Source organism: Theropithecus gelada, chromosome 6 (genome assembly GCF_003255815.1).
Source record: "Theropithecus gelada isolate Dixy chromosome 6, Tgel_1.0, whole genome shotgun sequence".
NCBI classification, from domain to species: domain Eukaryota; kingdom Metazoa; phylum Chordata; class Mammalia; order Primates; family Cercopithecidae; genus Theropithecus; species Theropithecus gelada.
Genome location: NC_037673.1, coordinates 121,461,269 through 121,476,939, shown reverse-complemented (window position 1 = coordinate 121,476,939; position 15,671 = coordinate 121,461,269). Strand labels below are relative to the sequence as shown.

General features: G+C 36.9%; 1 long non-coding RNA gene and 1 pseudogene across 2 annotated transcripts in view; one reads left to right on the top strand and one right to left on the bottom strand.

Annotated features, from left to right (window-relative positions):
• LOC112625849 overlaps window positions 1–15,671 on the bottom strand; it is a 292,554-nt gene that overhangs the window by 230,550 nt on the left and 46,333 nt on the right. The window lies entirely within an intron of this gene.
• LOC112625848 lies at window positions 1,750–2,549 on the top strand (annotated as a pseudogene). Its single transcript, XR_003119788.1, has 2 exons — window positions 1,750–2,331; window positions 2,498–2,549. The product of XR_003119788.1 is annotated as a thioredoxin-dependent peroxide reductase, mitochondrial-like (transcript).

Below are 15,671 nucleotides of genomic sequence, written 5' to 3'. Positions count from 1 at the left end.
AGAGCTGATTATAGTACGGTATACAGTGGTAATACTGTTTTCTCCAGAAAGTGAAATCTCTCTATTTTACCTTGGTATTACTAATATGTTTCACTGAATTTGACCTTGTTTCTAAATCTGTCAGCCTCAGGCTAATATTCTCCAGAGAGGATTAATGTCTGTGCTAAATTCTTCTGGCTACTTAGTCTCTGACTCGATCTAATTAAGAGTCACTAGTGTAAGTCACATTACTCAGGTAAGAAAATCAACATCAGGAGTATACTTCCAAGAGGAAAGATTGTACCTGTTAAAACAGCATTTCAGTTGCCAAGTTGCTGTTCTCTTAAATGCCACATTAGACACCGATGTTTGTCAGATCTCTCTGACAACTTTTGACATGAGCCATGTGCTCACTGTGTAGCAATGATATGTAAGTATGAGACTAATTTCTAAGTTGGTTCTGTGTTATAATTTTCTTCTTTGAGAATATTATTGTCATTTGTAATTTATTTCCAGGTGAAGTATGACTTCCTCTAGTTACTTGTTTTAATCACTTAAGTTCAGAACGCAATATCATAAACCAAAAAAAACAAAAAAAAAAACAAAAACAATTTTATACGTTCTTCAACAAATTACACAAATATTTAAAGTTATGTCATACTGGTAAATGAATGTACAAACTGATCAAAAAATGACTAGAAAGTCAAAAATAAACATTATATATTATTAGACCATATAATACATGTTACTATGTTATATCATAGCATATATACTATAATAAAATTTATATTTCAAATAAGGTAAATGGATTGGATGGATTATTCAATGAATGGTGTGATACAACTTGGTAACCATCTAGAAAAAAATTCAATCCCTATCTTGCCCCTTCCACCAAAGTAAATCCCAGATGAATTAAATATTTAAACATAAAAAATGATACTATAGAAATGTGAATAGCTTGGGAGAATTATTTTCATAGTCTCAACGTTGTACAGTCTTTTCTAATATGCCACAAAGCTAAGAAAGAATAGATAACTGATTAATCAGACTACATAACAAAAATTTTCTGCATATAAAAATACATTATAAACAAGCTAAAAGACAAATGACAAACTAAGTTTTAAAAGTAAAATGGCATACCCAAAATTAAGAGCCAATATTATTAATTCATAAAAAGTTCCTAAAAAATTACTAAATCATCTGGACACAGTGGCTCAGGCCTGTAATCCCAGCACTTTGGGAGGCCGAGGTGGGCAGATCACTTGAGGTCAGGAGTTCGAGATCATCCTGCCCAACCTTGACTCTATCAAAAATACAAAAATGAGCAGGGCGTGGTGGCGGGTGCCTGTAGTCCCAGTTACTCTGGAGGCTGAGGCATGAGAATCGCTTGAACCCAGGAGGTGGAGGTTGCAGTGAGCCGAGATCTTGCTATTGCATTCCAACCTGAGCAAAAGAGCAAGACACTGTCTCAAGGAAAAAAAAAAAAAAAAATTACTAAATCAACAGATAAAAAGAGAATAAGAACAAATGAAAATTCAAAAGGCTCTTAAAAACTTATACAACATTCAACTTCACTCATAACAAGAGAGATGCAAATGAAAGCTGTGAGACACCATTTTTTACCTCTCACTCTCAAAAATAAAGTTACAATCTCTTAGTAAAGGCAAAGGGAAACAGACATTCCTGTTTATGTTGATAAGACTGTAAGTCGGAACAATTCTGTTGCAAAGAATTTGGCCATATCTATCAAAATAAAAAATATAGCCCTGCGTCCCTGCCCACCCCGCGGCGCCCGAGTGCACTGAAGATGGCGGCTGCTGTAGGAAGGTTGCTTCGAGCGTCGGTTGCCCGACATGTGAGTGCCATTCCTTGGGGCATTTCTGCCACTGCAGCCCTCAGGCCTGCTGCATGTGGAAGAACGAGCTTGACAAACTTACTGTGTTCTGGTTCCAGTCAAGCAAAATTATTCAGCACCAGTTCCTCATACCATGCACCTGCTGTCACCCAGCATGCACCCTATTTTAATGGTACAGCCGTTGTCAATGGAGAGTTCAAAGACCTAAGCCTTGATGACTTTAAGGGGAAATATTTGGTGCTTTTCTTCTATCCTTTGGATTTCACCTTTGTATGTCCTACAGAAATTGTTGCTTTTAGTGACAAAGCTAACGAATTTCACGACGTGAACTGTGAAGTTGTTGCAGTCTCAGTGGATTCCCACTTTAGCCATCTTGCCTAGATAAATACGCCAAGAAAGAATGGTGGTTTGGGCCACATGAACATCGCACTCTTGTCAGATTTAACTAAGCAGATTTCCCGAGACTACGGTGTGCTGTTAGAAGGTCCTGGTCTTGCGCTAAGACGTCTCTTCATAATTGACCCCAATGGAGTCATCAAGCACTTGAGCGTCAATGATCTCCCAGTGGGCCGAAGCGTGGAAGAAACCCTCCGCTTGGTGAAGGCGTTCCAGTATGTAGAAACCCATGGAGAAGTCTGCCCAGCGGACTGGACACCAGATTCTCCTACGATCAAGCCAAATCCAGCTGCTTCCAAAGAGTACTTTCAGAAGGTAAATCAGTAGATCGCCCATGTGTATCTGCACCTTCTCACCCCAGAGAAGAACCACAGTTGAAACCTGCTTTTATCATTTTAAAGATGGTTATTTGTAGAAGGCAAGGAACCAATTATGCTTGTATTCATAAATATTACTCTAAATGTTTTGTTTTTGTAATTCTGGCTAAGACCTTTTAAACATGATAGTTGCTAGTACAAGGAATCCTTTATTGGTAACGTCTTGGTGGCTGGCTAGCTAGTTTCTACAGAACATAATTTGCCTATATAGAAAGCGATTCTTAGATCATGTCTTCAGTGGAAACAGTCTTCTGTCTTAGCCTTACTTGAATCTTGCCTATAACAAAGTAGAGCAACATGCATTGAAAGCATCTGATCAAGGGTCCTGAAATTTTCAATTTGAATGTCTTTGTATTAAACTGAATTTTCTTTTAAGCTAACAAAGATCACTATTTTCAATTAGCCGTCTAACTCTTGCAATGAATGTTTATGTGATTGAAGCAAATGTGAATCATATTATTTTTAAAAGTGGCAGAGTGACTTAACTGATTATGCATGATCCCTCATCCCTGAAATTGATAGTTTATGTAGTCATTCTACTTATTTTATTCACTAGCTAACTTTGTCTATGTATATTTCTAGATATTGATTAGTGTAATTGATTATAAAGGATATTTATTAACTTCAGGGATTGCATTTTGAAATTACAATTATTTTCTTTGCTGAAGTATTCATTGTAAAACATAAAATAAACATATTTTAAAATATTTGCATTTTACCACCATTAAAAAAAAATAAATAAATAAAATAAAAAATAAAAAAATAAAAAATATATTTGACCCAGAAATTTTACTTCTAAAAATTTATTCTACAGATTAACCTGAACATATTCAAAATAATATATATTGAAAGATATTCATTACAGCATTGTTTGTAAGAAAAAAAAAAAAAAAAAACTAGAAAAAACCAGTTGGGGTCTGGTTAAGTAAATCATCTTACTTCATTATATTTGAATACTATGCAGCCATTACAAAGGATGAGACTGCTCTATGGATAGTGATACATATTGATAAATAAATATTAAGTAAAAAAATGGAAGATACAGAAGAGTGTGCACAGTATGTTACAAACTGTCTTAAAAATAAAAAGTACATATATGAACATGTAAAGGCATAGAGCACCCCTGGGAAGTGAAGATATAAGACACAAGAAGGGAGTATTTCTGTCAAGAGTAGCTGACTGCCTGAGAGACACGGGTAGATAAAGGCTTGTCTTTTACTATATACCTTTGTCATATTTTGAAGTATATCCTTTCCCTAGGGAAGTATTCCTAGAAGGGATTTTGCTCCTATTCAAGGGTACTCCCTCCCACTCCTACTCCTCCAGTTATTGACTGGATGCAGAGGAGTAAGAGACAGAAAGCTTTTCTAAATACTAAAATATTGGTCTACATAGTAAATGCCAAACTGGGGAAACCCGGATCATAAAGTTTTACTACCATCCATAGCCTAGAGACAACGGGAGAATGTGACCAAGGGGAAATTCCTATAAAACAGGAAGTCAAAGGAGGAGGACATTATCTAGGAAGAGCCTGGGACTGGGAAGAGCCAAGGGAAGAAAGGAAATAAAGAGAAGTGTGAAATTTTAGAGGTGAGTTTGCTCTCTGGCTCTGGGAGGTCAATACTCAAAGGAAATTCCAGGGCAGATGTTCTCGCTTGGTTCGTTTCTTTGGGCGTAGCCTGAGAACATTTACATCTCTTAGAGAATTCCCACGTTCATCATAGTGCCACAACAACAGGAATCTGTCTCAGCAGTGGACTTAAGATAGCACCATATCTTCCGGCCTGTTTATTGCATGCTGGGGATCCAGATATTCCTACATGTTCCAATAAGAGGACAGAAAAGTACAGAGAAAACGTGTGGACCTGGAAAAGACTGAGGTAGTGCTAAGGAGGCTATAAAGTACAGGGATCTTATGACTAGAGTCAAGACGGGAACCTTGAACTTCAGAAGTATATGCCAGTGCTATGCCCAAAGGGACCCAGCAGGACTAGTCACCTGCAGGGAGCACGAGCCCAGAACACCCAGCATGAGACCATTTCAGCCACCCTGCCATGGAGACCGATGAGGAGCCAGAAGGCAGAATTTCATAGACTTCCCCCTGCTTTCACAAGAATGCATGCAAAGGCCAGCTTTCAGAACTATCGTTTTGCTGTGGCCTGAAAAATACAGCTTGAAACTCCATGCTAAGCAATGACATCTATGTTGTAGGTGGAATTTGTCCTCAATTTAAAGCAATGAATGGCTTCATACAATGGATGGGCAGTTATAAGACATAATTCACGGAAATTGTAAAATATGTTATTTTTAGTATATTATTCCTTTTATATCAGTGTGTCATTTGTCTGTTGTAAATCACCTAAAATTCTATTAGTTATCAATAAAGTTACGTGTATACTCTTATTATAATAGTGTAAAAATCAATGTATTTGGTCAATGAATAGGAAGTATTACATATTTGCAAATGAGAATGGTATTTCCCCCTAAATATTTATTTGACAAGAGGAAACTGCATAGGAAACATCAATACTTGGATTTGTTGGTATCCGCTCTTCTCTAACCTTGAACGTCCAGCCAAGACTTCAAATAAATCTCCATTTTTAGCTTCACCAGCTCTGAAAGCATCAACATATCATTTACCCAAAGCAAGGGTATAGAGAGAGTGTGTGTGTGTGTGTGTGTGTGTGTGTGTGCGCGCGCACGCGCGCACACGATGTATAAAAGTTATTTATCTAATAGCCACAAAAAAAATCTTCAGGTAAAGCAGCAATCAACTATTTATAGTGCTTTCAAGTATATTTCCAAATATAATATGAATATTCTTGCAAGCTCCCAAAGTATTTCTTGCCTGTATATTCATCAAAGTGCTGGAAAATTACACAAGAGCAATCAGATAAAGCAGTTAATATGGCTGGCACCAATCCGACTGCTTTACTCCTCCCTCTATGATTAATTACAACTAAATTGATGTTACCAGCAATGATTAATTTACAACTTAGGTGCAAAGTAAATGAACTAAGCAAATTGGAACTGGCACTAACAATTTCTAGAGCCTCAGCAAAGCACCCACATCATGATAAGCTATTATGCACAATAAAAACGGTTAAAATGCATAGATGTAGTGATTGGTTTGTTTTTAAATATAGGTATATTTTCTTATATCTTCTGAAGCAAAGTTTAAATATTAAAAATAACCTTAGATTTTTATACCTGGATATACAGTAAATATATGCCTGGGGAGAAAAATGTCTTGAGTCTCATTTACCTAAAATAAGTGCAAAATGTTTTATTCTACCCTCATCTTTTAGTATTGGTTTTAAGACTTTAGATTAGGTTGTATAATACAAGCCCACATGTGGCCCAATAGTGTATATTCTGAGCCAGTTTTCTCTTACCAAAAATGAAAAGAATTCTAATATTCCACAAAGCTGTTAGAGAAAATGTAGCTGAGAAGCCCTGGCACACAGAGAGCTTCCTGTGAGATCGCCCAGTAGAGTTTCCAATGGGTTCTCCTGAGCAGAGCAACAGCCGTCTAATAAGGGGTTCCTCCTCCTGACTGCTGCACCATTGTATTTACTTATAGATCCAAGCACACAGGAGAACAAAAGCCTGAGGGATGGCATTGTCTCCCTCAAATAAGCTAAGATATGTATTGATGATGACCGTGCACTCAAATGGTGTTGAGATGGAGCATGCAAATACATAATCTCTTTGCAGAGGGAGGGTAAAGTTTCAGTCCATCAGATATTTTGAAGAAACATAAATGTAATTATGAGAGCCATTGAAATTCACCTACTGTTAACACATGATTTTTACCATAAGAAGCCTGGGGGCAATTGATTGACGCAGAAAGGGGCGGGGTAGGGGCCAGAACTAGGTTGTGGTTTGGAAAAGGCTCTTTTCATTTAAAATCAGCAATGTGTGTTCTCACCCTGCAACACTTACAAAATTCCCAAATAACATCATTTAACCCAGTCAAATGCCTTTTTCTATTTCAAACAAGATTTTTTCAGAAGACATGTAACTCAGCTGAATTGGAGGGGATAAGCAGTTCAGCTTCCCAAAGCTTTTTGCTTTCATTTCTCAAAGCAAAGACCATATTTTATTTATTTATTTCAAGCACATAGAATGGTGACATGTGGCATTAGGAGTTGCTTGGATCATTCTTAGTGGAATAACTATATGTTTTATTCTTTAGGACTCAGAATTGCTGGACAAGGAATGGTTAAGAATGATGAATTTTTAAAAAGAGAATATGACAGCTATCTTTATCATTTCTAATTAACCTTTGGCCAGAATTTTTCACTACAAAGTCACATGTACATCTTAATTAGGACATAAAATATTATTAACGTCTAATATTTCTTTTAGACAGTTAAAATTTTTTCAAGTGCCTTTCAGGTGACATTTCTTACACATTTGAAAAGATCTATTTTGATACTGTTAAAGAAAATGGCTTCGTTAGCTGTAAACCTTAGGTTTGACCCTAAAAATACTAGAAATGAGCTGACAAAAACTGAAGTTAAGTGACTAAAAAATTTTTAAAGAAATTTATGGCAATAGGTGGGATTACTCAGAGGGAAGGTGAGTAAGAGAGTAGAAAATAGAGGCCGGGCGCGGTGGCTCAAGCCTGTAATCCCAGCACTTTGGGAGGCCGAGACGGGTGGATCACGAGGTCAGGAGATCGAGACCATCCTGGCTAGCATGGTGAAACCCCGTCTCTACTAAAAAAAAAATAACAAAAAACTAGCCGGGCGATGTGGCGGACGCCTGTAGTCCCAGCTACTCGGGAGGCTGAGGCAGGAGAATGGCGTGAACCCGGGAGGCGGAGCTTGCAGTGAGCTGAGATCCGGCCACTGCACTCCAGCCTGGGCGACAGAGCAAGACTCCGTCTCAAAAAAAAAAAAAAAAAAGAGAGTAGAAAATAGAATCAGCCACAAAATGTGAAACTATCCAATAAATTAAATATCTCATTGTTTCACTAAAACAGATCCAGTTTTGAGCAAGGATGGAAGGATATTAAGCCTGACTTTAATATTTCACTGTGCAGGGTAGCACTCTCATCTCCTCCCCTCCTTCCACATTTGTCCATTCCGAGGGCTCTAACACTGCCCACCTCCTTACATGCATTACTTGAGAGCCTGAAGCACTCTTTGACGGCTTTTAGTGGAAAGCTTGTCTAAGTTCAAAGCAAAAACTAGGAACTTTACTTCAAAAGCCTGCTATACCTTTATTTCAATATCTTCAGATTAAGAAAAAAAACTTTCTGAACGAGAAGGGTCTTGTTCCTTTTATCATGTACCATGGGTATTTGCTCTTAATTTAATTCCCTTTATGACCACATTTGTGTGGCTGTGTTTTCAAGAAATTCAAAAGTGAACAAAAGACAGAGAGTATTATTAGGAAATTTAAAGTCTGGGGAGAAAAAAAAAAAAAACCTTGTCATATACAAGTATACCTCAGAGATATTGCAGGTTTGGTTCCAGACAATGACAATAAAATGAATATAGCGATAAAGTGAGTCACCCAAATTGTTTTGGGTTCCCAATGTATATGAAAGTTATGTTTATACAAGTGCACTGTGCATTATGTCTTAAAATATATATGCATACCTTAATTTAAAAATAATATATTGCTAAAAAAAAACAATGATCATCTGAGTCTTCTGCAAGACATAAACTTTTTGCTGGTAGAGGGTCTTGCCTCCATGTTGATGGCTGCTACCTGATCAAGGTGGTGGTTGCTGAAAGGTGGATTCGCTGTGGCAATTTCTTAAAATAAGATGGCAATGAAGTTGGCCACATCAATTGACTCTTTCCCAAAAGATTTCTCTGTAGCATGCAATGTTGTTTCTAGCATTTTACCCATAGTAGAACTTCTTTCAAGATGGTAGTCATAAGTTTCAAATCCTGCAGCTGTTTTATCAATTAAGTTTATACGATATTCTAAATCCTTTGTTGTCATATTAATGATGTTCATAGCATCTTCACCCGGAGTAGATTCCAACTCAGAAAACCACTTTCTTTACCCATTCATTAGGAGCAAATTTTTCATCTTTCAGGTTTGATTATGAGATTTCAGTAATTCAGTCACATCCTTCAGGTTCCACTTCTTTCTGACCTCTTGCTATTTCCACCACATCTGCAGTTACTTCCTCTACTGAAGCCTTGAAGCCCTCAAAGTCATTCATGTGAATTGGAATCAACATCTTCCAAACCCCCATTAATGCTGATGTTTTCACCTCCCCTCATGAATCACAAATGTTCTTAATGACATTTAGAATAGTGAATACTTTCCAGAAGTTTCGCATTTACTTTGCCCAGATCCATCAGAGGAATCACTGTCTACAGCAGCTATAGCCTTTAAAAAATGTATTTCTTAAATAAGTCTTGAAAGTTGAAAGCACTCCTTGATCCAAGGACTACAGAACAGATGTTGTGTTAGTAGGCATGAAAACAACATTAATTGTTAATCTCCTTATACAACTCCATCAGGACTCTTGGGAAATGAGGTATGTTGTCAACGAGCAGCAATATTTTGAAAGAAATATTTTTGTCTAAGTAGTAGGTCTCAACAGTGAGCTTGAAATATTCATTAAACCATGTATAAACAGATATGATGTCATCTAGGCTCTCTGGCTTCATTTATAGAGCACAGGCAGAGTAGATTTAGCATAATTCTTAAGGGCCTTAGGATTTTCAGAATGGTAAATGAGTATCGGCTTCAACTTAAAGTCAGCAGCTGTGTAACCCCTGACAAGAGAGTCACCTGTCCTTTGAGGCTTTGAAGGCAGGCATATGTCTTTTCTCTAGCTGTGAAAGTCCCACACAGCATCTTCTTCCAATAGTAGGCTGTTTCATCTACATTGAAAATCTGACTAGTGTATCCACCTTCATCAATGATCTTAGCCTATCTCAGCTTTTGACATGCCTTGGTCACTAAGCTTTATTATTTTTAACTTTTGATTTAAAGTGGGAGACATGCAACTCTTCCTTTCACTTGGACACTTAGAGGTCATTTTCAGGTTATTCACTGACCTAATTTCAATATTATTGTGTCTCAGGGAATAGGGAGGCCAAAGTAGGAGAGAGATGAGGACCAGCTGGTGAGTGGAGCAGTCAGAACATCCCCATTTATTAAGTTTGCCATCTCATATGGGTGTGGTTTGTGGCCCCCATAACAATTACAATAGTAACATCAAAGATTATTGATTATGAATCATCATAACAGATATAATAATGATGAAAAAGTTTGAAATACTGCAATAATTATCAATATGTAACATAAAATGAAAAAATGTTGTTGCAATGTTGGAATGCAGGGTTGCCACAAACCTTCAATTTGTAAAAATCTGAGAAGTGCAATAAAGCACAATGAAACAAAGTATGTATGTATACAAATTAGAAAATATGCAATTTCTATAAAGAGGCACAAACAACACTGCACAAACAATGTTCTGTGTGTCATTCAGGTGGCAAAGCAAATAGCAGTCATAGATCCAAACTTTTACAATCTGGCTCCTCCTAATCTGGTATTTATTTTTTAAATGGAATCACACATCTTTTTTCATTTATACAGCATGATAATTAATACATTTTTAAGGATAAAAGAAAGAAAGAGAAAACATTACACAAGTATATAGTACATCTTTGGCTATTTAAGCCATATGATTGGAGGGAGACTGAGTTTGATGTTTAAAATCTATTTTATAGTACATGTGGCTGTATTTATGCAAAGCCCATGTACTACATTCTTAGGATGCTTTGTTCTAAATCACTAATATAATTTTGGGAAATAGATGAAACTGCAAAATAAGTAAGTCAACTGATAAACGTTGTTTCCTTTAGAATGGATACTACTGTAATCACGTTATCCACCGGTTAACATATTTTTTGACTAATACAGATTCATTCATTGACTTTCAGAAATATTTTGTAATTCAGTTGTAGATGGTTTTTGTCAATTAAGGGTCACAGATCTTAGTCTAGTTAAGACATTAAGATTGGTACTACTCTTCCTTTAAAATGTACCATAACTTGTGCTTCTTCAAAATCATTGCCAAGCTTAGGCGAACATTTTCTCAGGTGTATATGAGCTTTCTGCTATGGTAAACCTCCCGGCCTAGTATTTAGAGATCTTTTTTCTCATTTTTCAGCTACTTCTGGTTTTCAATCGTTGTCTCCCTCTTTTCTGTGCTAAACTGCAAACTCCGGAAGAGCAAGCAGGTATTATTTCACTTCCACAGTGCATTGAGTACCAGAAACACTGAGGGCACTTAATCTCAAATAGGCATAATGTGGATTCACAAATGTCATACGAAACCATCCTCTTCTAACATTATTATGACAATTCCCTCTAGCTCTAGGTACAATGGAGGGAGAAATAATAATTTATAAAAATAAGTAGAAGAAACAATGTTCCACCATTCCTGAGGCATTAATAATGTCTTCTGGCACGTGAATGTGTGTCCACGACTCAGTATGTGTCACTTCCTGCTAATTCATTGAGCGGGTCCAGCATTTCAAGTATAAAACAAAAGACACAATTGAACCTTCCAGAGCCTTTGACAGAGTGCCCTACTCCTTTTCTCAGAAGAACCTCAGTACTCCCAAGGCTTCTTGCCATAGCCATGTCTCAAGCAATTGTCTTAAGCTGTTTAATTAATAAAGTCACTTAAAGGAATCATTGTGCTCATGGATACTACTTATTAAACTTAAAATAACCAACTAGATTAATCCCTGAGTTCAAGGAGAGGTTAACATGCAGCCCTTTAGTCTTCCTAGATAAAATAAAGACCAAGATGGCAACAGATATCTAAATCAGGTTTCCCGCTTCCGGACATCGAAATGCTAAGGGAAGAAAAAAAAAAAGTCATATCATTTAAAAACAACTTACTTCCATATGAACATAACTCCATACTTCCAAAATGAGAGGTTTATAAATGAATAACAGGTCTAAACAACAACAGAACAAAAGCCTGATCTGCAAACTAGAGAGTATCGTTCAATTTATTATTTTTTTCATTCACATATACATAAAAGATGCCAGGCTATTAATAAAATAGAAATTAATTTTAAGAGTCTGAAGATTTTAGAAAACATTACTATGTTTCCCTATTAAGTATTGCCTGAACAATTGGTATGTTTGCCTCCCTTGAGCTCTTTTTTTTTTTTCCCTCAACTTTTACTTTAAATTACAGGGTACATGTGCATGATATGCAGGTTGGTTACATAGGTAAATGTGTGTCATGGTAGTTTGCTACACAGATCAACCCATCACCCACGAATTAAGCCCAGCATCCATTCGCTCTCCCTTCCCTACCCCCCACTGACAGGCCCCAGTGTGTATTGTTTCCCCCAGTCTGTCCAGGTGTTTTCATCATTCAGCTCCCACTTAGAAGTGAGGACATATTGGGTTTGGTTTTCTGTTCCTGGGTTAGTTTGCTAAGGAAAACAGCTTCCAGCTCCATCCACATCCCTGCAAAGGACATGATCTCATTCCTTTTTGTGGCAGCATAGTATTCCATGGTATATATGTACCACATTTCTTTATTCAGTCTATCTTAATGAACAATTGGGTTAGTTGATTCCATGTGTTTGTTATTAAACTAAAGAGCTTCTGCTCAGCAAAAGAAGCTATCATCAGAGTGAGCAGACCTCCTACAGAACGGGAGAAAATTTTTGCAATCTATCCATCTGACAAAGATCTAATATTCAGAGTCTACAAGAAACTTAAACACATTTACACTCACAAGGAAACAACCCCGTTAAAAAGTAGGCAAAGGATATGAACAGACACTTCTCAAAAGAAGACATTCATGTGGCCAAAAAACACATGAAAAAAAAGCTCAACATCACTGATCATTAGAGAAATGCAAATAAAAACCATAATTAGGTACCATCTCACTCCAGGCAGAACGGTAATCATTAAAAAGTCAGAAAACAACAGATTCTGGTGAGGATAAGGAGAAAAAGGAATGCTTTATACTGTTGGTGGGAGTGTAAATTAGTTTAACCCTTGTGGAAGACAGTGTGGTATTCCCCAAAGACCTAGAGGCAGAAATACCATTTGACCCAGCAATTCCATTACCGGGTACATACCCAAAGGATTATAAATCATTCTATTATAAAGATATATGCATGCCTATGTTCACTGCAGCTCTTTATTTTCTTAACGATCTGTGATAAACTTTCTTACATTCTAGTCTTAAGTGTTTTTGGCTTTAGATTCCTAAGGTAAGTATTTTATTTTCTGTTACATAAGGTGTTCTAGAGTTCATACTCAAGTATGAACTTTCAGAGTAAATTTCTGTACGTTTACTAAAATATTTCCTGCAATCAGAATATAAAACTACACATTGTTTTATTTATTCATTGCATTTAACAATTTACCAGTCATCTATAAAATTCCAACCTACTACATTATTTGAAAATATGTACTACTCATTTCTCATAGTTCTAGCATATGCTCTTCGCTCATTTGCAATTCATTTTTATGTAATCAAAGTATTTACTACGGCCATGGAGACAGATTAACATTTTAATATAACTGAGAGCCAGGTTTTTAGAAATAAGGAGAAAAGAAGCAGTCTATTCTTCCCTTTCTTTTCTTACCAACCTATAAGAGTATTTAGGATCCTGGAACAGTAGCTTGGTTTTAACTACATAAAGATCTAATGCTGAGGTTGCTATTGCCCCGACTGCTCCATTTAGCCTTTCACACATAACAGTAAATTGGCCCCACATCTATCCATTCATGATCTACAAGTGAATTGACTTTTTTTTTTTTTTTAAGTATCTCATCAGTAGATGATTATATTTTTCTTTTGGTGAAGAAGAACCAACCCCATCTTTCAATTCAGTCCAGAAGCTTTTTTTGCTCTCCCATCCAAACAGGCTTTCTTGGACAGGAGTTTTATCTTGAATACCAAACTGCTTCTGTCCCAGAAACCAGAAATAGCCATAACAACGTTCTGGGTACTAGACTTTCAAAGTATAGTGACTAATAAATTCACTAACTTTCCCATCTTTCTTCTCAGCTCCCACTCACAATGCTCCTGGAGAATTGGTAACAGCAACTTCCAATGCCCTGATGCTAGACAAAACCTGACTGACTCTTCCAGCGTCCTTCTTGGAATCAAAAGTGAGATAAATCCAGTCTGGGGGAAGCCATTTTTGAAGCAGGCAAAGCTAGCCTTCAAAGGGGGAAAGAAGACTCAGCTCAGAGAGAGATGGTGCTATGGATTAAATGGTTTGTTCACTCAAAAATTCATGTTGAAACTTAATCCCTCCAAAATTCTGGTGTTGCCAATGTGGTAGTATCAAGAAATCTGGCCTTTAAGAAGTAATCTGGCCATGAGGGCTGCTCCTTCATTAACGGAATTAAGTTTCTTTTAAAAGAGGCTTCATGCAGCACAGTGTTCACCTACTTTGCTCTTCCCCATTTCTGCCATGTGAGGATACAGCATTCCTCTCCTCCAGAGGATGCAAGTTTCGCCAGACACCAAATGGTAGTGCCTTGGTCTTGGATTTTCAGGCCCCAGAACTGTGAGAAATAAATGTCTGCTCTTTATAAATTACCCACTCAATAGTACAGTAGTTCCTTCCTTATCCACTGGAGATACATTCCAAGACCCCCAGTGGATGCTTGAAACAACAAATAGTACTGAACTTTATATACTATGTTTTTTCCTCTCATTACATACGTATGTTAAAGTTTAATTCATAAATTAGGCACAGTAAGAGATTAACAACAATAAAGTAGAAAAATTATAAGAATATAATTTCACCAATAGAAGATTCATTCTTACTGTAGATCTTAGCAAGCTCAGCATATTAAGAACTTTCATCTTTTCACTTAAAGGAAGCTTTAAATGGCTTCTCTTCAGACAAATTTCCAGCATTACTACTTTTGCACTTTGGGGCCATTATTAAGTAAAATAAGTATTACTTAAACACAAGCACTGGGATACTGTGACAGTTGATCTGATAAGAACATGGCTACTAAGTAACAGGCAGGCAGCATAGACAGCGTGGATGTGCTGCAGAAAGGGATGCTTCACGTTCAGAGTGGGATGAAACAGAATGGTGTGAAATTTCATCACGCTACTCAGAATGGCATGCAACTTAAAGTTTATGAATTATTTCTGGAATTGTCAATTCAATATTTTCAGACTGTGGTTTATCATGGATAACTGAAACCATGAATAAGGAGGTGCTACCGGATTCTGTTGTAGCAGCATAAAATGAACTAAGAGAGATGGTATTGCCATTTTCCTTGGCTCCTAACAGATTTTATGCTTTCCAATCTTAGTCCCTCATGAAGCCCAACTTTGTTTACTTCCACTGGATTCAATGAGACACCTTGTAGTACCCTTCTTCTGTAAAGACCAGCCCTAGAAGCAACATACAGCCATTTTCTTCCAAGCTCTGTCACGTTCTTGGGAGACAACACAGCAGCCATAATTAAGTGCTCAGGGAATTTCAAGTGTGGTCATTTCTTAGTCTCCAGAAAAAAATATTTGTTCCCTTTCTCATTTCTTCTGTCATCACTGTCTCCTCAATAATACCAACTTCTCTCTTCCCATGCTAGGTCACCCTACCATGAAACTCTCAAGTGCTTAAGCTTTCTAGACTGGAAAAAAAAAAAAAAAAAACCAGGAAGAGAATTGACCTCAGGCTATTTCTGCTTTGACCCTGCAACTCAACCGCACTAAGGCAGGGAAGGCAAAATGCAACTATTTTCAGGATTGGCAAGGGAAAAATAGAAAGAAAGCAATGGGAATTACTATCAACAAACTATATAACTTTGATAGTTTAAGTATATATCTGTTACTTGCAAATGAAAAATTATTGACTAAGGGAAAAGATTATTGAAAATAACTAATGGCAGTTTTCACCGCGTCATTAACAGAGTTAAGTCTGATGAGTAAAGTGGTGTTCAAGATGAGTAATTCTGTTTGGGGTCCAAAATGAGCTGTAACTCTAGAGTAATTAAATTGACATTAATAATGGCTTGCAAGCTGCCTCTCAAATCAATTCCGAACCATGGAATTAATTATATAG